At 44.0% G+C, this 24507-nt stretch overlaps 1 long non-coding RNA gene across 19 annotated transcripts in view; it reads left to right on the top strand.

Moving 5' to 3' along the window:
* Positions 1-24507, top strand: part of LOC307181455 — a 947438-nt gene that overhangs the window by 464350 nt on the left and 458581 nt on the right. Inside the window, exon 1 of one of the 19 annotated variants that reach the window (XR_013826803.1) lies at positions 17047-17109. The exons of the other annotated variants lie outside the window; for them this stretch is intronic. This is a non-coding gene — a long non-coding RNA (uncharacterized lncRNA). Of the gene's footprint in view, positions 1-17046; positions 17110-24507 lie in introns of those variants that run through there. 19 annotated transcript variants of the gene reach the window in all.

Consider the following 24507-nt stretch of genomic DNA (forward strand, 5'->3'; position numbering starts at 1 on the left):
GTTCTCCATGGCCTGTCCTGCCTTTCTGGATTTTACACTTTTTTCAGATGGCCCTTTTGACCGGGGGGAAGTGAGACTTCATTGTAGTGCAGATTTCCTTTGCAAGCTTGCTTGGTTGGCCAAAAAGGGCGTATGCGTTTTTTCCTGAATATATTCAGGAAAAAACGCATACGCCCTTTTTGGCCAAGTGCATCATTGTGGACGTTCTGCCTCTTTTCCTATGCTTTCAATGCAATTCCAGTCTACCTCCTGAAATCGGTTTCCTGCAATTCTGCCCCGCTTTCAAGTCCTCTTGGCAGCCTCACTTCAGTATATTTTTGGACGATAGCTGTCATTTATAACTCTGCAGGTTTGTGAATTACAGTGCCCCTGAGCTCCTTTCTTCAACTCGGTTTCTTTTGAGCTGGCTGCAACACCGCAGGATGGCTTCAGGCCCTAATCTGGTTCCGGCACGGCACGCTGAGCCTTTGGTTATTTCCTCTTCCTGGTGGGAAATGAGAGTTAAATTTGCCCGTCCAGACACCTCCAGCTAGCCTCTCATTGGTTCTCGCTATTCCTGTTCATCTTCCGCAGAAATTGCAAACTGGGCCAAACAGGAGGTTAAAGGGACTGACTCTCCAAGTGGGGAGAGTGTTAGTAAAGCGTCTGCAATGTTGCACCCGAGTACCAGGGGAGGAAAACTGAGACATATTTGAACACGTCTCCCGATCACATGGTTGATCATACTCTAGGTTCCACATGCATGTTTTAGCTGAAGGAAGAATACCTTAAACCTGGGTAGTTGAAACCCGTGGAATGGGTACCATGCAATATGACTTCAAAGGGTCTTCATTTGCTCACCAAACCTCTCCAATCCTATCACTGCTGCGTTTATGCCCCTGTACAAATGCTTGATTCTCTTTCGGAGACATAGCAATCCATAGGTTTTAAGATACTTACAAGTCAGGTACATTCTTAGGCGTTTAATATGGGGGTGTTGAGTCCATTTCGTTGAGCAAGGAGTAGCTCTTTTCTATTCCATATTTGGCTTAAGGAACTTTATCTGTGCTCATTTCAATCTCTGGTTTTATGCAGCACCCCAACTCACCTTTACCCTTAAGCAAGCATAAGTTGTTTTTCTAAATTTGAGACCCTCTTCTGTTCTGTAATTCAGTTCCTGTGTAGCCAAGTTTACATTCCGTGTATTACTGATATCTTACGATGTTTCTTTTTCTGTGTGACTTATTTCAGTTAGAATCATCGTACCTGAATCCACTCATTATGCTGCGACGGGCCTGATGACATAGATTTCATTGCTGAGTGATACTGCATTGTACGTAAGTACCACAAGTTCTTTATCCATTTTTCACTTTCTGCGATGTTGAACTTGTACTGTAAACGAGGTTCTTGTAAACAGAGGCTTCCCAAACTTTGGGGTGGCTGTGTCTTTTTGATTTTAATTTCCCTAAGCTATAGGACCATAAGTGGAAGTGCCCTAGGCTCTGTTGCTTTGTTTTTTTATGTTTCAGGAAACACCATATACTTCTCCCGAGTGTCTGTTGGCAATTTACATCCTGCCCATCAGCATAACAAGGCTCCCAGTTCTCCATGGCCTGTCCTGCCTTTCTGGATTTTACACTTTTTTCAGATGGCCCTTTTGACCGGGAGGAAGTGAGACTTCATTGTAGTGCAGATTTCCTTTGCAAGCTTGCTTGGTTGGCCAAAAAGGGCGTATGCGTTTTTTCCTGAATATATTCAGGAAAAAACGCATACGCCCTTTTTGGCCAAGTGCATCATTGTGGACGTTCTGACTCTTTTCCTATGCTTTCAATGCAGTTTCAGTCTACCTCCTGAAATCGGTTTCCTGCAATTCTGCCCTGCTTTCAAGTCCTCTTGGCAGCCTTACTTCAGTCCTTTTTTGGACGATAGCTGTCATTTATAACTCTGCAGGTTTGTGAATTACAGTGCCCCTGAGCTCCTTTCTTCAACTCGCTTTCTTTTGAGCTGGCCGCAACACCGCAGGATGGCTTCAGGCCCTAATCTGGTTCCGGTATGGCACGCTGAGCCTTTGGTTATTTCCTCTTCCTGGTGGGAAATGAGAGTTAAATTTGCCCGTCCAGACACCTCCAGCTAGCCTCTCATTGGTTCTCGCTATTCCTGTTCATCTTCCACAGAAATTGCAAACTGGGCCAAACAGGAGGTTAAAGACGCTGACTCTCCAAGTGGGGAGAGTGTTAGTAAAGCGTCTGGAATGTTGCACCCGAGTACCAGGGGAGGAAAACTGAGACATATTTGAACACGTCTCCCGATCACATGGTTGATCTTACTCTAGGTTCCACATGCATGTTTTAGATGAAGGAAGAATACCTAAAACCTGGGTAGTTGAAACCCGTGGAATGGGTACCATGCAATATGACTTCAAAGGGTCTTCATTTGCTCACCGAACCTCTCCAATCCTATCACTGCTGCGTTTATGCCCCTGTACACATGCTTGATTCTCTTTCGGAGACATAGCAATCTATAGGTTTTAAGATACTTACTAGTCAGGTACATTCTTAGCCGTTTAATATGCGGTGTTGAGTCCATTTCGTTGAGCAAGTAGTAGCTCTTGTCTATTCCATATTTGGCTTAAGGAACTTTATCTGTGCTCATTTCAATCTCTGGTTTTATGCAGCACCCCAACTCACCTTTCCCCTTAAGCAAGCATAAGTTGGTTTTCTAAATTTGAGACCCTGTTCTGTTCTGTAATTCAGTTCCTGTGTAGCCAAGTTTACATTCCGTGTATTAGTGATATCTTATGATGTTTCTTTTTCTGTGTGACTTATTTCAGTTAGAATCATCGTACCTGAATCCACTCATTATGCTGCTATGGGCCTGATGACATAGATTTCATTGCTGAGTGATACTGCATTGTACGTAAGTACCACAAGTTCTTTATCCATTTTTCACTTTCTGTGATATTGAACTTGTACGGTAAACGTAGTTATTCTAAACAGAGGCGTCCCAAATTTTGGGGTGGCTGTGTCTTTTTGATTTTAATTTCCCTAAGCTATAGGACCATAAGTGGCAGTGCCCTAGGCTCTGTTGCTTTGTTTTTTAGATGTTTCAGGAAACAACATACACTTCTCCTGAGTGTCTGTTGGCAATTTACATCCCGCCCATCAGCATAACAAGGCTCCCAGTTCTCCATGGCCTGTCCTGCCTTTCTGGATTTTACACTTTTTTCAGATGGCCCTTTTGACCGGGGGGAAGTGAGACTTCATTGTAGTGCAGATTTCCTTTGCAAGCTTGCTTGGTTGGCCAAAAAGGGCGTATGTGTTTTTTCCTGAATATATTCAGGAAAAAACGCATACGCCCTTTTTGGCCAAGTGCATCATTGAGGACGTTCTGCCTCTTTTCCTATGCTTTCAATGCAATTCCAGTCTACCTCCTGAAATCGGTTTCCTGCAATTCTGCCCCGCTTTCAAGTCCTCTTGGCAGCCTTACTTCAGTCTATTTTTGGACGATAGCTGTCATTTATAACTCTGCAGGTTTGTGAATTACAGTGCCCCTGAGCTCCTTTCTTCAACTTGCTTTCTTGTGACCTGGCCGCAACACTGCAGGATGGCTTCAGGCCCTAATCTGGTTCCGGCACGGCACGCTGAGCCTTTGGTTATTTCCTCTTCCTGGTGGGAAATGAGAGTTATATTTGCCCGTCCAGACACCTCCAGCTAGTCTCTCATTGGTTCTCGCTATTCCTGTTCATCTTCCGCAGAAATTGCAAACTGGGCCAAACAGGAGGTTAAAGGCGCTGACTCTCCAAGTGGGGAGAGTGTTAGTAAAGCGTCTGGAATGTTGCACCCGAGTACCAGGGGAGGAAAACTGAGACATATTTGAACACGTCTCCCGTTCACATGGTTGATCATACTTGGGTTCCACATGCATGTTTTAGCTGAAGGAAGAATACCTTAAACCTGGAGAGTTAAGACCCGTGGAATGGGTACCATGCAATATGACTTCAAAGGGTCTTCATTTGCTCACCGAACCTCTCCAATCCTATCACTGCTGCGTTTATGCCCCTGTACACATGCTTGATTCTCTTTCAGAGACATAGCAATCCATAGGTTTTAAGATACTTACTAGTCAGGTACATTCTTAGGCGTTTAATATGGGGTTTTGAGTCCATTTCGTTGAGCAAGGAGTAGCTCTTGTCTATTCCATATTTGGCTTAAGGAACTTTATCTGTGCTCATTTCAATCTCTGTTTTTATGCAGCACCCCAACTCACCTTTCCCCTTAAGCAAGCATAAGTTGGTTTTCTATATTTGAGAACCTGTTCTGTTCTGTAATTCAGTTCCTGTGTAGCCAAGTTTACATTCCGTGTATTACTGATATCTTACGATGTTTCTTTTTCTGTGTGACTTATTTCAGTTGGAATCATCGTACCTGAATCCACTCATTATGCTGCGACGGGCCTGATGACATAGATTTCATTGCTGAGTGATACTGCATTGTACGTAAGTACCACAAGTTCTTTATCCATTTTTCACTTTCTGCGATGTTGAACTTGTACTGTAAACGAGGTTCTTGTAAACAGAGGCTTCCCAACTTTGGGGTGGCTGTGTCTTTTTGATTTTAATTTCCCTAAGCTATAGGACCATAAGTGGAAGTGCCCTAGGCTCTGTTGCTTTGTTTTTTTATGTTTCAGGAAACACCATATACTTTTCCCCAGTGTCTGTTGGCAATTTACATCCTGCCCATCAGCATAACAAGGCTCCCAGTTCTCCATGGCCTGTCCTGCCTTTCTGGATTTTACACTTTTTTCAGATGGCCCTTTTGACCGGGAGGAAGTGAGACTTCATTGTAGTGCAGATTTCCTTTGCAAGCTTGCTTGGTTGGCCAAAAAGGGCGTATGCGTTTTTTCCTGAATATATTCAGGAAAAAACGCATACGCCCTTTTTGGCCAAGTGCATCATTGTGGACGTTCTGCCTCTTTTCCAATGCTTTCAATGCAATTTCAGTCTACCTCCTGAAATCGGTTTCCTGCAATTCTGCCCTGCTTTCAAGTCCTCTTGGCAGCCTTACTTCAGTCCTTTTTTGGACGATAGCTGTCATTTATAACTCTGCAGGTTTGTGAATTACAGTGCCCCTGAGCTCCTTTCTTCAACTCGCTTTCTTTTGAGCTGGCCGCAACACCGCAGGATGGCTTCAGGCCCTAATCTGGTTCCGGTATGGCACGCTGAGCCTTTGGTTATTTCCTCTTCCTGGTGGGAAATGAGAGTTAAATTTGCCCGTCCAGACACCTCCAGCTAGCCTCTCATTGGTTCTCGCTATTCCTGTTCATCTTCCACAGAAATTGAAAACTGGGCCAAACAGGAGGTTAAAGACGCTGACTCTCCAAGTGGGGAGAGTGTTAGTAAAGCGTCTGGAATGTTGCACCCGAGTACCAGGGGAGGAAAACTGAGACATATTTGAACACGTCTCCCGATCACATGGTTGATCTTACTCTAGGTTCCACATGCATGTTTTAGATGAAGGAAGAATACCTAAAACCTGGGTAGTTGAAACCCGTGGAATGGGTACCATGCAATATGACTTCAAAGGGTCTTCATTTGCTCACCGAACCTCTCCAATCCTATCACTGCTGCGTTTATGCCCCTGTACACATGCTTGATTCTCTTTCGGAGACATAGCAATCTATAGGTTTTAAGATACTTACTAGTCAGGTACATTCTTAGCCGTTTAATATGCGGTGTTGAGTCCATTTCGTTGAGCAAGGAGTAGCTCTTGTCTATTCCATATTTGGCTTAAGGAACTTTATCTGTGCTCATTTCAATCTCTGGTTTTATGCAGCACCCCAACTCACCTTTCCCCTTAAGCAAGCATAAGTTGGTTTTCTAAATTTGAGACCCTGTTCTGTTCTGTAATTCAGTTCCTGTGTAGCCAAGTTTACATTCCGTGTATTAGTGATATCTTATGATGTTTCTTTTTCTGTGTGACTTATTTCAGTTAGAATCATCGTACCTGAATCCACTCATTATGCTGCTATGGGCCTGATGACATAGATTTCATTGCGGAGTGATACTGCATTGTACGTAAGTACCACAATTTCTTTATCCATTTTTCACTTTCTGTGATATTGAACTTGTACGGTAAACGTAGTTATTCTAAACAGAGGCGTCCCAAACTTTGGGGTGGCTGTGTCTTTTTGATTTTAATTTCCCTAAGCTATAGGACCATAAGTGGCAGTGCCCTAGGCTCTGTTGCTTTGTTTTTTAGATGTTTCAGGAAACAACATACACTTCTCCTGAGTGTCTGTTGGCAATTTACATCCCGCCCATCAGCATAACAAGGCTCCCAGTTCTCCATGGCCTGTCCTGCCTTTCTGGATTTTACACTTTTTTCAGATGGCCCTTTTGACCGGGGGGAAGTGAGACTTCATTGTAGTGCAGATTTCCTTTGCAAGCTTGCTTGCTTGGCCAAAAAGGGCGTATGCGTTTTTTCCTGAATATATTCAGGAAAAAACGCATACGCCCTTTTTGGCCAAGTGCATCATTGTGGACGTTCTGCCTCTTTTCCTATGCTTTCAATGCAATTCCAGTCTACCTCCTGAAATTGGTTTCCTGCAATTCTGCCCCGCTTTCAAGTCCTCTTGGCAGCCTTACTTCAGTCTATTTTTGGACGATAGCTGTCATTTATAACTCTGCAGGTTTGTGAATTACAGTGCCCCTGAGCTCCTTTCTTCAACTCGCTTTCTTGTGACCTGGCCGCAACACCGCAGGATGGCTTCAGGCCCTAATCTGGTTCCGGCACGGCACGCTGAGCCTTTGCTTATTTCCTCTTCCTGGTGGGAAATGAGAGTTAAATTTGCCCGTCCAGACACCTCCAGCTAGTCTCTCATTGGTTCTCGCTATTCCTGTTCATCTTCCGCAGAAATTGCAAACTGGGCCAAACAGGAGGTTAAAGGCGCTGACTCTCCAAGTGGGGAGAGTGTTAGTAAAGCGTCTGGAATGTTGCACCCGAGTACCAGGGGAGGAAAACTGAGACATATTTGAACACGTCTCCCGTTCACATGGTTGATCATACTCTGGGTTCCACATGCAGGTTTTAGCTGAAGGAAGAATACCTTAAACCTGGAGAGTTAAGACCCGTGTAATGGGTACCATGCAATATGACTTCAAAGGGTCTTCATTTGCTCACCGAACCTCTCCAATCCTATCACTGCTGCGTTTATGCCCCTGTACACATGCTTGATTCTCTTTCGGAGACATAGCAATCCATAGGTTTTAAGATACTTACTAGTCAGGTACATTCTTAGGCGTTTAATATGCGGTGTTGAGTCCATTTCGTTGAGCAAGGAGTAGCTCTTGTCTATTCCATATTTGGCTTAAGGAACTTTATCTGTGCTCATTTCAATCTCTGGTTTTATGCAGCACCCCAACTCACCTTTCCCCTTAAGCAAGCATAAGTTGGTTTTCTAAATTTGAGACCCTGTTCTGTTCTGTAATTCAGTTCCTGTGTAGCCAAGTTTACATTCCGTGTATTACTGATGTCTTATGATGTTTCTTTTTCTGTGTGACTTATTTCAGTTAGAATCAGCATACCTGAATCCACTCATTGTGCTGCTAAGGGCCTGATGACACAGATTTCATTGCTGAGTGATATTGCTTTGTAAGTAAATACCACAACTTCTTTATCCATTTTTCACTTTCTGCGATGTTGAACTTGTACTGTAAACGAGGTTCTTGTAAACAGAGCCGTTCCAAACTTTGGGGTGGCTGTGTCTTTTTGATTTTAATTTCCCTAAGCTATAGGACCATAAGTGGAAGTGCCCTAGGTTCTGTTGCTTTGTTTTTTAGATGTTTCAGGAAACACCATACACTTCTCCCGAGTGGTTGTTGGCAATTTACATCCCGCCCATCAGCATAACAAGGCTCCCAGTTCTCCATGGCCTGTCCTGCCTTTCTGGATTTTACACTTTTTTCAGATGGCCCTTTTGACCGGGGGGAAGTGAGACTTCATTGTAGTGCAGATTTCCTTTGCAAGCTTGCTTGGTTGGCCAAAAAGGGCGTATGCGTTTTTTCCTGAATATATTCAGGAAAAAACGCATACGCCCTTTTTGGCCAAGTGCATCATTGTGGACGTTCTGCCTCTTTTCCTATGCTTTCAATGCAATTCCAGTCTACCTCCTGAAATTGGTTTCCTGCAATTCTGCCCCGCTTTCAAGTCCTCTTGGCAGCCTTACTTCAGTCTATTTTTGGACGATAGCTGTCATTTATAACTCTGCAGGTTTGTGAATTACAGTGCCCCTGAGCTCCTTTCTTCAACTCGCTTTCTTGTGACCTGGCCACAACACCGCAGGATGGCTTCAGGCCCTAATCTGGTTCCGGCCCGGCATGCTGAGCCTTTGGTTAATTCCTCTTCCTAGTGGGAAATGAGAGTTAAATTTGCCCGTTCAGACACCTCCAGCTAGTCTCTCATTGGTTCTCGCTATTCCTGTTCATCTTCCGCAGAAATTGCAAACTGGGCCAAACAGGAGGTTAAAGGCGCTGACTCTCCAAGTGGGGAGAGTGTTAGTAAAGCGTCTGGAATGTTGCACCCGAGTACCAGGGGAGGAAAACTGAGACATATTTGAACACGTCTCCCGTTCACATGGTTGATCATACTTGGGTTCCACATGCAGGTTTTAGCTGAAGGAAGAATACCTTAAACCTGGAGAGTTAAGACCCGTGGAATGGGTACCATGCAATATGACTTCAAAGGGTCTTCATTTGCTCACCGAACCTCTCCAATCCTATAACTGCTGCGTTTATGCCCCTGTACACATGCTTGATTCTCTTTCAGAGACATAGCAATCCATAGGTTTTAAGATACTTACTAGTCAGGTACATTCTTAGGCGTTTAATATGGGGTTTTGAGTCCATTTCGTTGAGCAAGGAGTAGCTCTTGTCTATTCCATATTTGGCTTAAGGAACTTTATCTGTGCTCATTTCAATCTCTGTTTTTATGCAGCACCCCAACTCACCTTTCCCCTTAAGCAAGCATAAGTTGGTTTTCTATATTTGAGAACCTGTTCTGTTCTGTAATTCAGTTCCTGTGTAGCCAAGTTTACATTCCGTGTATTACTGATATCTTACGATGTTTCTTTTTCTGTGTGACTTATTTCAGTTAGAATCATCGTACCTGAATCCACTCATTATGCTGCGACGGGCCTGATGACATAGATTTCATTGCTGAGTGATACTGCATTGTACGTAAGTACCACAAGTTCTTTATCCATTTTTCACTTTCTGCGATGTTGAACTTGTACTGTAAACGAGGTTCTTGTAAACAGAGGCTTCCCAAACTTTGGGGTGGCTGTGTCTTTTTGATTTTAATTTCCCTAAGCTATAGGACCATAAGTGGAAGTGCCCTAGGCTCTGTTGCTTTGTTTTTTTATGTTTCAGGAAACACCATATACTTCTCCCGAGTGTCTGTTGGCAATTTACATCCTGCCCATCAGCATAACAAGGCTCCCAGTTCTCCATGGCCTGTCCTGCCTTTCTGGATTTTACACTTTTTTCAGATGGCCCTTTTGACCGGGAGGAAGTGAGACTTCATTGTAGTGCAGATTTCCTTTGCAAGCTTGCTTGGTTGGCCAAAAAGGGCGTATGCGTTTTTTCCTGAATATATTCAGGAAAAAACGCATACGCCCTTTTTGGCCAAGTGCATCATTGTGGACGTTCTGCCTCTTTTCCTATGCTTTCAATGCAATTTCAGTCTACCTCCTGAAATCGGTTTCCTGCAATTCTGCCCTGCTTTCAAGTCCTCTTGGCAGCCTTACTTCAGTCCTTTTTTGGACGATAGCTGTCATTTATAACTCTGCAGGTTTGTGAATTACAGTGCCCCTGAGCTCCTTTCTTCAACTCGCTTTCTTTTGAGCTGGCCGCAACACCGCAGGATGGCTTCAGGCCCTAATCTGGTTCCGGTATGGCACGCTGAGCCTTTGGTTATTTCCTCTTCCTGGTGGGAAATGAGAGTTAAATTTGCCCGTCCAGACACCTCCAGCTAGCCTCTCATTGGTTCTCGCTATTCCTGTTCATCTTCCACAGAAATTGCAAACTGGGCCAAACAGGAGGTTAAAGACGCTGACTCTCCAAGTGGGGAGAGTGTTAGTAAAGCGTCTGGAATGTTGCACCCGAGTACCAGGGGAGGAAAACTGAGACATATTTGAACACGTCTCCCGATCACATGGTTGATCTTACTCTAGGTTCCACATGCATGTTTTAGATGAAGGAAGAATACCTAAAACCTGGGTAGTTGAAACCCGTGGAATGGGTACCATGCAATATGACTTCAAAGGGTCTTCATTTGCTCACCGAACCTCTCCAATCCTATCACTGCTGCGTTTATGCCCCTGTACACATGCTTGATTCTCTTTCGGAGACATAGCAATCTATAGGTTTTAAGATACTTACTAGTCAGGTACATTCTTAGCCGTTTAATATGCGGTGTTGAGTCCATTTCGTTGAGCAAGGAGTAGCTCTTGTCTATTCCATATTTGGCTTAAGGAACTTTATCTGTGCTCATTTCAATCTCTGGTTTTATGCAGCACCCCAACTCACCTTTCCCCTTAAGCAAGCATAAGTTGGTTTTCTAAATTTGAGACCCTGTTCTGTTCTGTAATTCAGTTCCTGTGTAGCCAAGTTTACATTCCGTGTATTAGTGATATCTTATGATGTTTCTTTTTCTGTGTGACTTATTTCAGTTAGAATCATCGTACCTGAATCCACTCATTATGCTGCTACGGGCCTGATGACATAGATTTCATTGCTGAGTGATACTGCATTGTACGTAAGTACCACAAGTTCTTTATCCATTTTTCACTTTCTGTGATATTGAACTTGTACGGTAAACGTAGTTATTCTAAACAGAGGCGTCCCAAACTTTGGGGTGGCTGTGTCTTTTTGATTTTAATTTCCCTAAGCTATAGGACCATAAGTGGCAGTGCCCTAGGCTCTGTTGCTTTGTTTTTTAGATGTTTCAGGAAACAACATACACTTCTCCTGAGTGTCTGTTGGCAATTTACATCCCGCCCATCAGCATAACAAGGCTCCCAGTTCTCCATGGCCTGTCCTGCCTTTCTGGATTTTACACTTTTTTCAGATGGCCCTTTTGACCAGGGGGAAGTGAGACTTCATTGTAGTGCAGATTTCCTTTGCAAGCTTGCTTGGTTGGCCAAAAAGGGCGTATGCGTTTTTTCCTGAATATATTCAGGAAAAAACGCATACGCCCTTTTTGGCCAAGTGCATCATTGTGGACGTTCTGCCTCTTTTCCTATGCTTTCAATGCAATTCCAGTCTACCTCCTGAAATTGGTTTCCTGCAATTCTGCCCCGCTTTCAAGTCCTCTTGGCAGCCTTACTTCAGTCTATTTTTGGACGATAGCTGTCATTTATAACTCTGCAGGTTTGTGAATTACAGTGCCCCTGAGCTCCTTTCTTCAACTCGCTTTCTTGTGACCTGGCCGCAACACCGCAGGATGGCTTCAGGCCCTAATCTGGTTCCGGCACGGCACGCTGAGCCTTTGCTTATTTCCTCTTCCTGGTGGGAAATGAGAGTTAAATTTGCCCGTCCAGACACCTCCAGCTAGTCTCTCATTGGTTCTCGCTATTCCTGTTCATCTTCCGCAGAAATTGCAAACTGGGCCAAACAGGAGGTTAAAGGCGCTGACTCTCCAAGTGGGGAGAGTGTTAGTAAAGCGTCTGGAATGTTGCACCCGAGTACCAGGGGAGGAAAACTGAGACATATTTGAACACGTCTCCCGTTCACATGGTTGATCATACTCTGGGTTCCACATGCAGGTTTTAGCTGAAGGAAGAATACCTTAAACCTGGAGAGTTAAGACCCGTGTAATGGGTACCATGCAATATGACTTCAAAGGGTCTTCATTTGCTCACCGAACCTCTCCAATCCTATCACTGCTGCGTTTATGCCCCTGTACACATGCTTGATTCTCTTTCGGAGACACAGCAATCCATAGGTTTTAAGATACTTACTAGTCAGGTACATTCTTAGGCGTTTAATATGCGGTGTTGAGTCCATTTCATTGAGCAAGGAGTAGCTCTTGTCTATTCCATATTTGGCTTAAGGAACTTTATCTGTGCTCATTTCAATCTCTGGTTTTATGCAGCACCCCAACTCACCTTTCCCCTTAAGCAAGCATAAGTTGGTTTTCTAAATTTGAGACCCTGTTCTGTTCTGTAATTCAGTTCCTGTGTAGCCAAGTTTACATTCCGTGTATTACTGATGTCTTATGATGTTTCTTTTTCTGTGTGACTTATTTCAGTTAGAATCAGCATACCTGAATCCACTCATTGTGCTGCTAAGGGCCTGATGACACAGATTTCATTGCTGAGTGATATTGCTTTGTAAGTAAATACCACAACTTCTTTATCCATTTTTCACTTTCTGCGATGTTGAACTTGTACTGTAAACGAGGTTCTTGTAAACAGAGCCGTTCCAAACTTTGGGGTGGCTGTGTCTTTTTGATTTTAATTTCCCTAAGCTATAGGACCATAAGTGGAAGTGCCCTAGGTTCTGTTGCTTTGTTTTTTAGATGTTTCAGGAAACACCATACACTTCTCCCGAGTGGTTGTTGGCAATTTACATCCCGCCCATCAGCATAACAAGGCTCCCAGTTCTCCATGGCCTGTCCTGCCTTTCTGGATTTTACACTTTTTTCAGATGGCCCTTTTGACCGGGGGGAAGTGAGACTTCATTGTAGTGCAGATTTCCTTTGCAAGCTTGCTTGGTTGGCCAAAAAGGGCGTATGCGTTTTTTCCTGAATATATTCAGGAAAAAACGCATACGCCCTTTTTGGCCAAGTGCATCATTGTGGACGTTCTGCCTCTTTTCCTATGCTTTCAATGCAATTCCAGTCTACCTCCTGAAATTGGTTTCCTGCAATTCTGCCCCGCTTTCAAGTCCTCTTGGCAGCCTTACTTCAGTCTATTTTTGGACGATAGCTGTCATTTATAACTCTGCAGGTTTCTGAATTACAGTGCCCCTGAGCTCCTTTCTTCAACTCGCTTTCTTGTAACCTGGCCACAACACCGCAGGATGGCTTCAGGCCCTAATCTGGTTCCGGCCCGGCATGCTGAGCCTTTGGTTAATTCCTCTTCCTGGTGGGAAATGAGAGTTAAATTTGCCCGTTCAGACACCTCCAGCTAGTCTCTCATTGGTTCTCGCTATTCCTGTTCATCTTCCGCAGAAATTGCAAACTGGGCCAAACAGGAGGTTAAAGGGACTGACTCTCCAAGTGGGGAGAGTGTTAGTAAAGCGTCTGGAATGTTGCACCCGAGTACCAGGGGAGGAAAACTGAGACATATTTGAACACGTCTCCCGTTCACATGGTTGATCATACTCTGGGTTCCACATGCATGTTTTATCTAAAGAAAGAATACCTTAAACCTGGAGAGTTGAGACCCGTGTAATGGGTACCATGCAATATGACTTCAAAGGGTCTTCATTTGCTCAACGAACCTCTCCAATCCTATCACTGCTGCGTTTATGCCCCTGTACACACGCTTGATTCTCTTTTGGAGACATAGCAATCCATAGGTTTTAAGATACTTACTAGTCAGGTACATTCTTAGGCTTTTAATATGCGGTGTTGAGTCCATTGCGTTGAGCAAGGAGTAGCTCTTGTCTATTCCATATTTGGCTTAAGGACCTTTATCTGTGCTCATTTCAATCTCTGGTTTTATGCAGCACCCCAACTCACCTTTCCCTTTAAGCAAGCATAAGTTGGTTTTCTAAATTTGAGACCCTGTTCTGTTTTGGAATGCAGTTCCTGTGTAGCCAAGTTTACATTCCGTGTATTAGTGATATCTTATGATGTTTCTTTTTCTGTGTGACTTATTTCAGTTAGAATCATCGTACCTGAATCCACTCATTATGCTGCTATGGGCCTGATGACATAGATTTCATTGCTGAGTGATACTGCATTGTACGTAAGTACCACAAGTTCTTTATCCATTTTTCACTTTCTGTGATATTGAACTTGTACCGTAAACGCGGTTCTTGTAAACGGAGGCGTCCCAAACTTTGGGGTGGCTGTGTCTTTTTGATTTTAATTTCCCTAAGCTATAGGACCATAAGTGGAAGTGCCCTAGGCTCTGTTGCTTTGTTTTTTAGATGTTTCAGGAAACACCATACACTTCTCCTGAGTGTCTGTTGACAATTTACATCCCGCCCATCAGCTTAACAAGGCTCCCAGTTCTCCATGGCCTGTCCTGCCTTTCTGGATTTTACACTTTTTTCAGATGGACCTTTTGACCGGGTAGAAGTGCGACTTCATTGTAGTGCAGATGTGCTTTGCAAGTTTGCTTGATTGGCCAAAAAGGGCGTATGCGTTTTATCCTGAATATATTCAGGAAAAAACGCATACGCCCTTTATGGCCAAGTGCATCATTGTGGACGTTCTGCCTCTTTTCCTATGCTTTCAATGCAATTCCAGTCTACCTCCTGAAATCGGTTTCCTGCAATTCTGCCCCGCTTTCAAGTCCTCTTGGCAGCCTTACTTCAGTATATTTTTGGACGATAGCTGTCATTTATAACTCTGCAGGTTTGTGAATTACAGTGCCCCTGAGCTCCTTTCTTCAACTCGCTTTCTTGTGAGCTGGCCGCAACACCGCAGGATGTCTTCAGGCCCTAATCTGGCTCTGGCACGGCATGCTGAGCCTTTGGTTAATTCCTCTTCCTGGTGGGAAGTGAGAGTTAAATTTGCCCGTCCAGACACCTCCAGCTAGCCTCTCATTGGTTCTCGCTATTCCTGTTCATCTTCCGCAGAAATTGCAAACTGAGCCAAACAGGAGGTTAAAGGCGCTGACTTTCCAAGTGGGGAGAGTGTTAGTAAAGCGTCTGGAATGTTGCACCCGAGTACCAGGGGAGGAAAACTGAGACATATTAGAACACGTCTCCCGTTCACATGGTTGATCATACTTGGGTTCCACATGCATGTTTTAGCTGAAGGAAGAATACCTAAAACCTGGGTAGTTGAAACCCGTGGAATGGGTACCATGCAATATGACTTCAAAGGGTCTTCATTTGCTCACCGAACCTCTCCAATCCTATCACTGCTGCGTTTATGCCCCTGTACACATGCTTGATTCTCTTTCGGAGACATAGCAATCTATAGGTTTTAAGATACTTTCTAGTCAGGTACATTCTTAGGCGTTTAATATGCGGTGTTGAGTCCATTTCGTTGAGCAAGGAGTAGCTCTTGTCTATTCCATATTTGGCTTAAGGAACTTTATCTGTGCTCATTTCAATCTCTGGTTTTATGCAGCACCCCAACTCACCTTTACCCTTAAGCAAGCATAAGTTGGTTTTCTAAATTTGAGACCCTGTTCTGTTCTGTAATTCAGTTCCTGTGTAGCCAAGTTTACATTCCGTGTATTACTGATATCTTATGATGTTTCGTTTTCTGTGTGACTTATTTCAGTTAGAATCATCATACCTGAATCCACTCATTGTGCTGCTAAGGTCCTGATGACATAGATTTCATTGCTGAGTGATATTGCTTTGTAAGTGAATACCACAACTTCTTTATCCATTTTTCACTTTCTGCGATGTTGAACTTGTACTGTAAACGAGGTTCTTATAAACAGAGGCGTCCCAAACTTTGGGGTGGCTGTGTCTTTTTGATTTTAATTTCCCTAAGCTATAGGACCATAAGTGGCAGTGCCCTAGGCTCTGTTGCTTTGTTTTTTAGATGTTTCAGGAAACACCGTACACTTCTCCCGAGTGTCTGTTGGCAATTTACATCCCGCCCATCAGCATACCAAGGCTCCCAGTTCTCCATGGCCTGTCCTGCCTTTCTGGATTTTACACATTTTTCAGATGGCCCTTTTGACCGGGGGGACATGAGACTTCATTGTAGTGCAGATTTCCTTTGCAAGCTTGCTTGGTTGGCCAAAAAGGGCGTATGCTTTTTTTCCTGAATATATTCAGGAAAAAACGCATACGCCCTTTTTGGCCAAGTGCATCATTGTGGACGTTCTGCCTCTTTTCCTATGCTTTCAATGCAATTCCAGTCTACCTCCTGAAATCGGTTTCCTGCAATTCTGCCCCGCTTTCAAGTCCTCTTGGCAGCCTTACTTCAGTCTATTTTTGGACGATAGCTGTCATTTATAACTCTGCAGGTTTGTGAATTACAGTGCCCCTGAGCTCCTTTCTTCAACTCGCTTTCTTGTGACCTGGCCGCAACACCGCAGGATGGCTTCAGGCCCTAATCTCGTTCCGGCACGGCACGCTAAGCCTTTGGTTAATTCCTCTTCCTGGTGGGAAATGAGAGTTAAATTTGCCCGTCCAGACACCTCCAGCTAGCCTCTCATTGGTTCTCTCTATTCCTGTTCATCTTCCGCAGAAATTGCAAGCTGGGCCAAACAGGAGGTTAAAGGGACTGACTCTCCAAGACGGGAGAATGATACTAAAGCGTCTGGAATGTTGCACCCGAGTACCAGGGGAGGGAAACTGAGACATATTTGAACACGTCTCCCGTTCACATGGTTGATCATACTCTGGGTTCCACATGCATGTTTTAGCTGAAGGAAGAATACCTTAAACCTGGAGAGTTGAGACCCGTGAAATGGGTACCATTCAGTATGACTTCAAAGGGTCTTCATTTGCTCACCGAACCTCTCCAATCCTATCACTGCTGCGTTTATGCCCCTGTACAGTTGCTTGATTCTCTTTCGGAGACATAGCAATCCATAGGCTTTAAGATACTTACTAGTCAGGTACATTCTTAGGCGTTTAATATGCGGTGTTGAGTCCATTTCGTTGAGCAAGGAGTAGCTCTTGTCTATTCCATATTTGGCTTAAGGACCTTTATCTGTGCTCATTTCAATCTCTGGTTTTATGCAGCACCCCAACTCACCTTTCCCCTTAAGCAAGCATAAGTTGGTTTTCTAAATTTGAGACCCTGTTCTGTTTTGGAATGCAGTTCCTGTGTAGCCAAGTTTACATTCCGTGTATTAGTGATATCTTATGATGTTTCTTTTTCTGTGTGACTTATTTCAGTTAGAATCATCGTACCTGAATCCACTCATTATGCTGCTATGGGCCTGATGACATAGATTTCATTGCTGAGTGATACTGCATTGTACGTAAGTACCACAAGTTCTTTATCCATTTTTCACTTTCTGTGATATTGAACTTGTACCGTAAACGCGGTTCTTGTAAACGGAGGCGTCCCAAACTTTGGGGTGGCTGTGTCTTTTTGATTTTAATTTCCCTAAGCTATAGGACCATAAGTGGAAGTGCCCTAGGCTCTGTTGCTTTGTTTTTTAGATGTTTCAGGAAACACCATACACTTCTCCTGAGTGTCTGTTGGCAATTTACATCCCGCCCATCAGCTTAACAAGGCTCCCAGTTCTCCATGGCCTGTCCTGCCTTTCTGGATTTTACACTTTTTTCAGATGGACCTTTTGACCGGGTAGAAGTGCGACTTCATTGTAGTGCAGATGTGCTTTGCAAGTTTGCTTGATTGGCCAAAAAGGGCGTATGCGTTTTTTCCTGAATATATTCAGGAAAAAACGCATACGCCCTTTATGGCCAAGTGCATCATTGTGGACGTTCTGCCTCTTTTCCTATGCTTTCAATGCAATTCCAGTCTACCTCCTGAAATCGGTTTCCTGCAATTCTGCCCCGCTTTCAAGTCCTCTTGGCAGCCTTACTTCAGTCTATTTTTGGACGATAGCTGTCATTTATAACTCTGCAGGTTTGTGAATTACAGTGCCCCTGAGCTCCTTTCTTCAACTCGCTTTCTTGTGAGCTGGCCGCAACACCGCAGGATGTCTTCAGGCCCTAATCTGGCTCTGGCACGGCATGCTGAGCCTTTGGTTAATTCCTCTTCCTGGTGGGAAGTGAGAGTTAAATTTGCCCGTCCAGACACCTCCAGCTAGCCTCTCATTGGTTCTCGCTATTCCTGTTCATCTTCCGCAGAAATTGCAAACTGAGCCAAACAGGAGGTTAAAGGCGCTGACTTTCCAAGTGGGGAGAGTGTTAGTAAAGCGTCTGGAATGTTGCACCCGAGTACCAGGGGAGGAAAACTGAGACATATTAGAACACGTCTCCCGTTCACATGGTTGATCATACTTGGGTTCCACATGCATGTTTTAGCTGAAGGAAGAATACCTAAAACCTGGGTAGTTGAAACCCGTGGAATGGGTACCATGCAATATGACTTCAAAGGGTCTTCATTTGCTCACCGAACCTCTCCAATCCTATCACTGCTGCGTTTATGCCCCTGTACACATGCTTGATTCTCTTTCGGAGACATAGCAATCTATAGGTTTTAAGATACTTTCTAGTCAGGTACATTCTTAGGCGTTTAATATGCGGTGTTGAGTCCATTTCGTTGAGCAAGGAGTAGCTCTTGTCTATTCCATATTTGGCTTAAGGAACTTTATCTGTGCTCATTTCAATCTCTGGTTTTATGCAGCACCCCAACTCACCTTTACCCTTAAGCAAGCATAAGTTGGTTTTCTAAATTTGAGACCCTGTTCTGTTCTGTAATTCAGTTCCTGTGTAGCCAAGTTTACATTCCGTGTATTACTGATATCTTATGATGTTTCGTTTTCTGTGTGACTTATTTCAGTTAGAATCATCATACCTGAATCCACTCATTGTGCTGCTAAGGTCCTGATGACATAGATTTCATTGCTGAGTGATATTGCTTTGTCAGTGAATACCACAACTTCTTTATCCATTTTTCACTTTCTGCGATGTTGAACTTGTACTGTAAACGAGGTTCTTATAAACAGAGGCGTCCCAAACTTTGGGGTGGCTGTGTCTTTTTGATTTTAATTTCCCTAAGCTATAGGACCATAAGTGGCAGTGCCCTAGGCTCTGTTGCTTTGTTTTTTAGATGTTTCAGGAAACACCATACACTTCTCCCGAGTGTCTGTTGGCAATTTACATCCCGCCCATCAGCATACCAAGGCTCCCAGTTCTCCATGGCCTGTCCTGCCTTTCTGGATTTTACACATTTTTCAGATGGCCCTTTTGACCGGGGGGACATGAGACTTCATTGTAGTGCAGATTTCCTTTGCAAGCTTGCTTGGTTGGCCAAAAAGGGCGTATGCGTTTTTTCCTGAATATATTCAGGAAAAAACGCATACGCCCTTTTTGGCCAAGTGCATCATTGTGGACGTTCTGCCTCTTTTCCTATGCTTTCAATGCAATTCCAGTCTACCTCCTGAAATCGGTTTCCTGCAATTCTGCCCCGCTTTCAAGTCCTCTTGACAGCCTTACTTCAGTCTATTTTTGGACGATAGCTGTCATTTATAACTCTGCAGGTTTGTGAATTACAGTGCCCCTGAGCTCCTTTCTTCAACTCGCTTTCTTGTGAGCTGGCCGCAACACCGCAGGATGGCTTCAGGCCCTAATCTGGTACCGGCACGGCACGCTGAGCCTTTGGTTAATTCCTCTTCCTGGTGGGAAATGAGAGTTAAATTTGCCCGTCCAGACACCTCCAGCTAGCCTCTCATTGGTTCTCGCTATTCCTGTTCATCTTCCGCAGAAATTGCAAGCTGGGCCAAACAGGAGGTTAAAGGGACTGACTCTCCAAGACGGGAGAATGATAGTAAAGCATCTGGAATGTTGCACCCGAGTACCAGGGGAGGGAAACTGAGACATATTTGAACACGTCTCCCGTTCACATGGTTGATCATACTCTGGGTTCCACATGCATGTTTTAGCTGAAGGAAGAATACCTTAAACCTGGAGAGTTGAGACCCGTGAAATGGGTACCATTCAGTATGACTTCAAAGGGTATTCATTTGCTCACCGAACCTCTCCAATCCTATCACTGCTGCGTTTATGCCCCTGTACACTTGCTTGATTCTCTTTCGGAGACATAGCAATCCATAGGCTTTAAGATACTTACTAGTCAGGTACATTCTTAGGCGTTTAATATGCGGTGTTGAGTCCATTTCGTTGAGCAAGGAGTAGCTCTTGTCTATTCCATATTTGGCTTAAGGAACTTTATCTGTGCTCATTTCAATCTCTGGTTTTATGCAGCACCCCAACTCACCTTTACCCTTAAGCAAGCATAAGTTGGTTTTCTAAATTTGAGACCCTGTTCTGTTCTGTAATTCAGTTCCTGTGTAGCCAAGTTTACATTCCGTGTATTACTGATATCTTATGATGTTTCTTTTTCTGTGTGACTTATTTCAGTTAGAATCATCATACCTGAATCCACTCATTGTGCTGCTAAGGGCCTGATGACATAGATTTCATTGCTGAGTGATATTGCTTTGTAAGTGAATACCACAAGTTCTTTATCCATTTTTCACTTTCTGTGATATTGAACTTGTACGGTAAACGACGTTCTTGTAAACAGAGGCGTCCCAAACTTTGGGGTGGCTGTGTCTTTTTGATTTTAATTTCCCTAAGCTATAGGACCATAAGTGGAAGTGCCCTAGGCTCTGTTGCTTTGTTTTTTAGATGTTTCAGGAAACACCATACACTTCTCCCGAGTGTCTGTTGGCAATTTACATCCCGCACATCAGCATAACAAGGCTCCCAGTTCTCCATGGCCTGTCCTGCCTTTCTGGATTTTACACTTTTTTCAGATGGCCCTTTTGACCGGGGGGAAGTGAAATTTCATTGTAGTGCAGATTTCCTTTGCAAGCTTGCTTGGTTGGCCAAAAAGGGCGTATGCGTTTTTTCCTGAATATATTCAGGAAAAAACGCATACGCCCTTTTTGGCCAAGTGCATCATTGTGGACGTTCTGCCTCTTTTCCTATGCTTTCAATGCAATTCCAGTCTACCTCCTGAAATCGGTTTCCTGCAATTCTGCCCCGCTTTCAAGTCCTCTTGGCAGCCTTACTTCAGTCTATTTTTGGACGATAGCTGTCATTTATAACTCTGCAGGTTTGTGAATTACAGTGCCCCTGAGCTCCTTTCTTCAACTCGCTTTCTTGTGACCTGGCCGCAACACCGCAGGATGGCTTCAGGCCCTAATCTGGTTCCGGCACGGCACGCTGATCCTTTGGTTAATTCCTCTTTCTGGTGGGAAATGAGAGTTAAATTTGCCCGTCCAGACACCTCCAGCTAGCCTCTCATTGGTTCTCGCTATTCCTGTTCATCTTCCGCAGAAATTGCAAACTGGGCCAAACAGGAGGTTAAAGGTGCTGACTCTCCAAGTGGGGAGAGTGTTAGTAAAGCGTCTGGAATGTTGCACCCGAGTACCAGGGTACGAAAACTGAGACATATTTGAACACGTCTCCCGATCACATGGTTGATCATACTCTGGGTTCCACATGCATGTTTTAGCTGAAGGAAGAATACCTAAAACCTGGGTAGTTGAAACCCGTGGAATGGGTACCATGCAATATGACTTCAAAGGGTCTTCATTTGCTCACCGAACCTCTCCAATCCTATCACTGCTGCGTTTATGCCCCTGTACACACGCTTGATTCTCTTTTGGAGACATAGCAATCCATAGGTTTTAAGATACTTACTAGTCAGGTACATTCTTAGGCGTTTAATATGCGGTGTTGAGTCCATTTCGTTGAGCAAGGAGTAGCTCTTGTCTATTCCATATTTGGCTTAATGAACTTTATCTGTGCTCATTTCAATCTCTGGTTTTATGCAGCACCCCAACTCACCTTTACCCTTAAGCAAGCATAAGTTGGTTTTCTAAATTTGAGACCCTGTTCTGTTCTGTAATTCAGTTCCTGTGTAGCCAAGTTTACATTCCGTGTATTACTGATATCTTATGATGTTTCTTTTTCGGTGTGACTTATTTCAGTTAGAATCATCATACCTGAATCCACTCATTGTGCTGCTAAGGGCCTGATGACACAGATTTCATTGCTGAGTGATATTGCTTTGTAAGTAAATACCACAACTTCTTTCTCCATTTTTCAATTTCTGCGATGTTGAACTTGTACTGTAAACGAGGTTCTTGTAAACAGAGCCGTTCCAAACTTTGGGGTGGCTGTGTCTTTTTGATTTTAATTTCCCTAAGCTATAGGACCATAAGTGGAAGTGCCCTAGGTTCTGTTGCTTTGTTTTTTAGATGTTTCAGGAAACACCATACACTTCTCCCGAGTGGTTGTTGGCAATTTACATCCCGCCCATCAGCATAACAAGGCTCCCAGTTCTCCATGGCCTGTCCTGCCTTTGTGGATTTTACACTTTTTTCAGATGGCCCTTTTGACCGGGTGGAAGTGAGACTTCATTGTAGTGCAGATTTCCTTTGCAAGTTTGCTTGGTTGGCCAAAAAGGGCGTATGCGTTTTTTCCTGAATATATTCAGGAAAAAACGCATACGGCCTTTTTGGCCAAGTGCATCATTGTGGACGGTCTGCCTCTTTTCCTATGCTTTCAATGCAATTCCAGTCTACCTCCTGAAATCGGTTTCCTGCAATTCTGCCCCGCTTTCAAGTCCTCTTGACAGCCTTACTTCAGTCTATTTTTGGACGATAGCTGTCATTTATAACTCTGCAGGTTTGTGAATTACAGTGCCCCTGAGCTCCTTTCTTCAACTCGCTTTCTTGTGAGCTGGCCGCAACACCGCAGGATGGCTTCAGGCCCTAATCTGTTACCGGCACGGCACGCTGAGCCTTTGGTTAATTCCTCTTCCTGGTGGGAAATGAGAGTTAAATTTGCCCGTCCAGACACCTCCAGCTAGCCTCTCATTGGTTCTCGCTATTCCTGTTCATCTTCCGCAGAAATTGCAAGCTGGGCCAAACAGGAGGTTAAAGGGACTGACTCTCCAAGACGGGAGAATGATAGTAAAGCATCTGGAATGTTGCACCCGAGTACCAGGGGAGGGAAACTGAGACATATTTGAACACGTCTCCCGTTCACATGGTTGATCATACTCTGGGTTCCACAGGCATGTTTTAGCTGAAGGAAGAATACCTTAAACCTGGAGAGTTGAGACCCGTGAAATGGGTACCATTCAATATGACTTCAAAGGGTCTTCATTTGCTCACCGAACCTCTCCAATCCTATCACTGCTGCGTTTATGCCCCTGTACACTTGCTTGATTCTCTTTCGGAGACATAGCAATCCATAGGCTTTAAGATACTTACTAGTTAGGTACATTCTTAGGCGTTTAATATGCGGTGTTGAGTCCATTTCGTTGAGCAAGGAGTAGCTCTTGTCTATTCCATATTTGGCTTAAGGAACTTTATCTGTGCTCATTTCAATCTCTGGTTTTATGCAGCACCCCAACTCACCTTTACCCTTAAGCAAGCATAAGTTGGTTTTCTAAATTTGAGACCCTGTTCTGTTCTGTAATTCAGTTCCTGTGTAGCCAAGTTTACATTCCGTGTATTACTGATATCTTATGATGTTTCTTTTTCTGTGTGACTTATTTCAGTTAGAATCATCATACCTGAATCCACTCATTGTGCTGCTAAGGGCCTGATGACATAGATTTCATTGCTGAGTGATATTGCTTTGTAAGTGAATACCACAAGTTCTTTATCCATTTTTCACTTTCTGTGATATTGAACTTGTACGGTAAACGAGGTTCTTGTAAACGGAGGCGTCCCAAACTTTGGGGTGGCTGTGTCTTTTTGATTTTAATTTCCCTAAGCTATAGGACCATAAGTGGAAGTGCCCTAGGCTCTGTTGCTTTGTTTTTTAGATGTTTCAGGAAACACCATACACTTCTCCCGAGTGTCTGTTGGCAATTTACATCCCGCCCATCAGCATAACAAGGCTCCCAGTTCTCCATGGCCTGTCCTGCCTTTCTGGATTTTACACTTTTCTCAGATGGCCCTTTTGACCGGGGGGAAGTGAAATTTCATTGTAGTGCAGATTTCCTTTGCAAGCTTGCTTGGTTGGCCAAAAAGGGCGTATGCGTTTTTTCCTGAATATATTCAGGAAAAAACGCATACGCCCTTTTTGGCCAAGTGCATCATTGTGGACGTTCTGCCTCTTTTCCTATGCTTTCAATGCAATTCCAGTCTACCTCCTGAAATCGGTTTCCTGCAATTCTGCCCCGCTTTCAAGTCCTCTTGGCAGCCTTACTTCAGTCTATTTTTGGACGATAGCTGTCATTTATAACTCTGCAGGTTTGTGAATTACAGTGCCCCTGAGCTCCTTTCTTCAACTCGCTTTCTTTTGAGCTGGCCGTAACACCGCAGGATTGCTTCAGGCCCTAATCTGGTACCGGCACGGCACGCTGAGCCTTTGGTTAATTCCTCTTCCTGGTGGGAAATGAGAGTTAAATTTGCCCGTCCAGACACCTCCAGCTAGCCTCTCATTGGTTCTCGCTATTCCGGTTCATCTTCCACAGAAATTGCAAACTGGGCCAAACAGGAGGTTAAAGGGACTGACTCTCCAAGTGGGGAGAGTGTTAGTAAAGCGTCTGGAATGTTGCACCCGAGTACCAGGGGAAGAAAACTGAGACATATTTGAACACGTCTCCCGTTCACATGGTTGATCATACTTGGGTTCCACATGCATGTTTTAGCTGAAGGAAGAATACCTTAAACCTGGGTAGTTGAAACCCGGGGAATGGGTACCATGCAATATGA

The sequence above is a fragment of the Stenella coeruleoalba genome (genome assembly GCF_951394435.1).
Source record: "Stenella coeruleoalba genome assembly, contig: scaffold_111, whole genome shotgun sequence".
NCBI classification, from domain to species: Eukaryota; Metazoa; Chordata; class Mammalia; order Artiodactyla; family Delphinidae; genus Stenella; species Stenella coeruleoalba.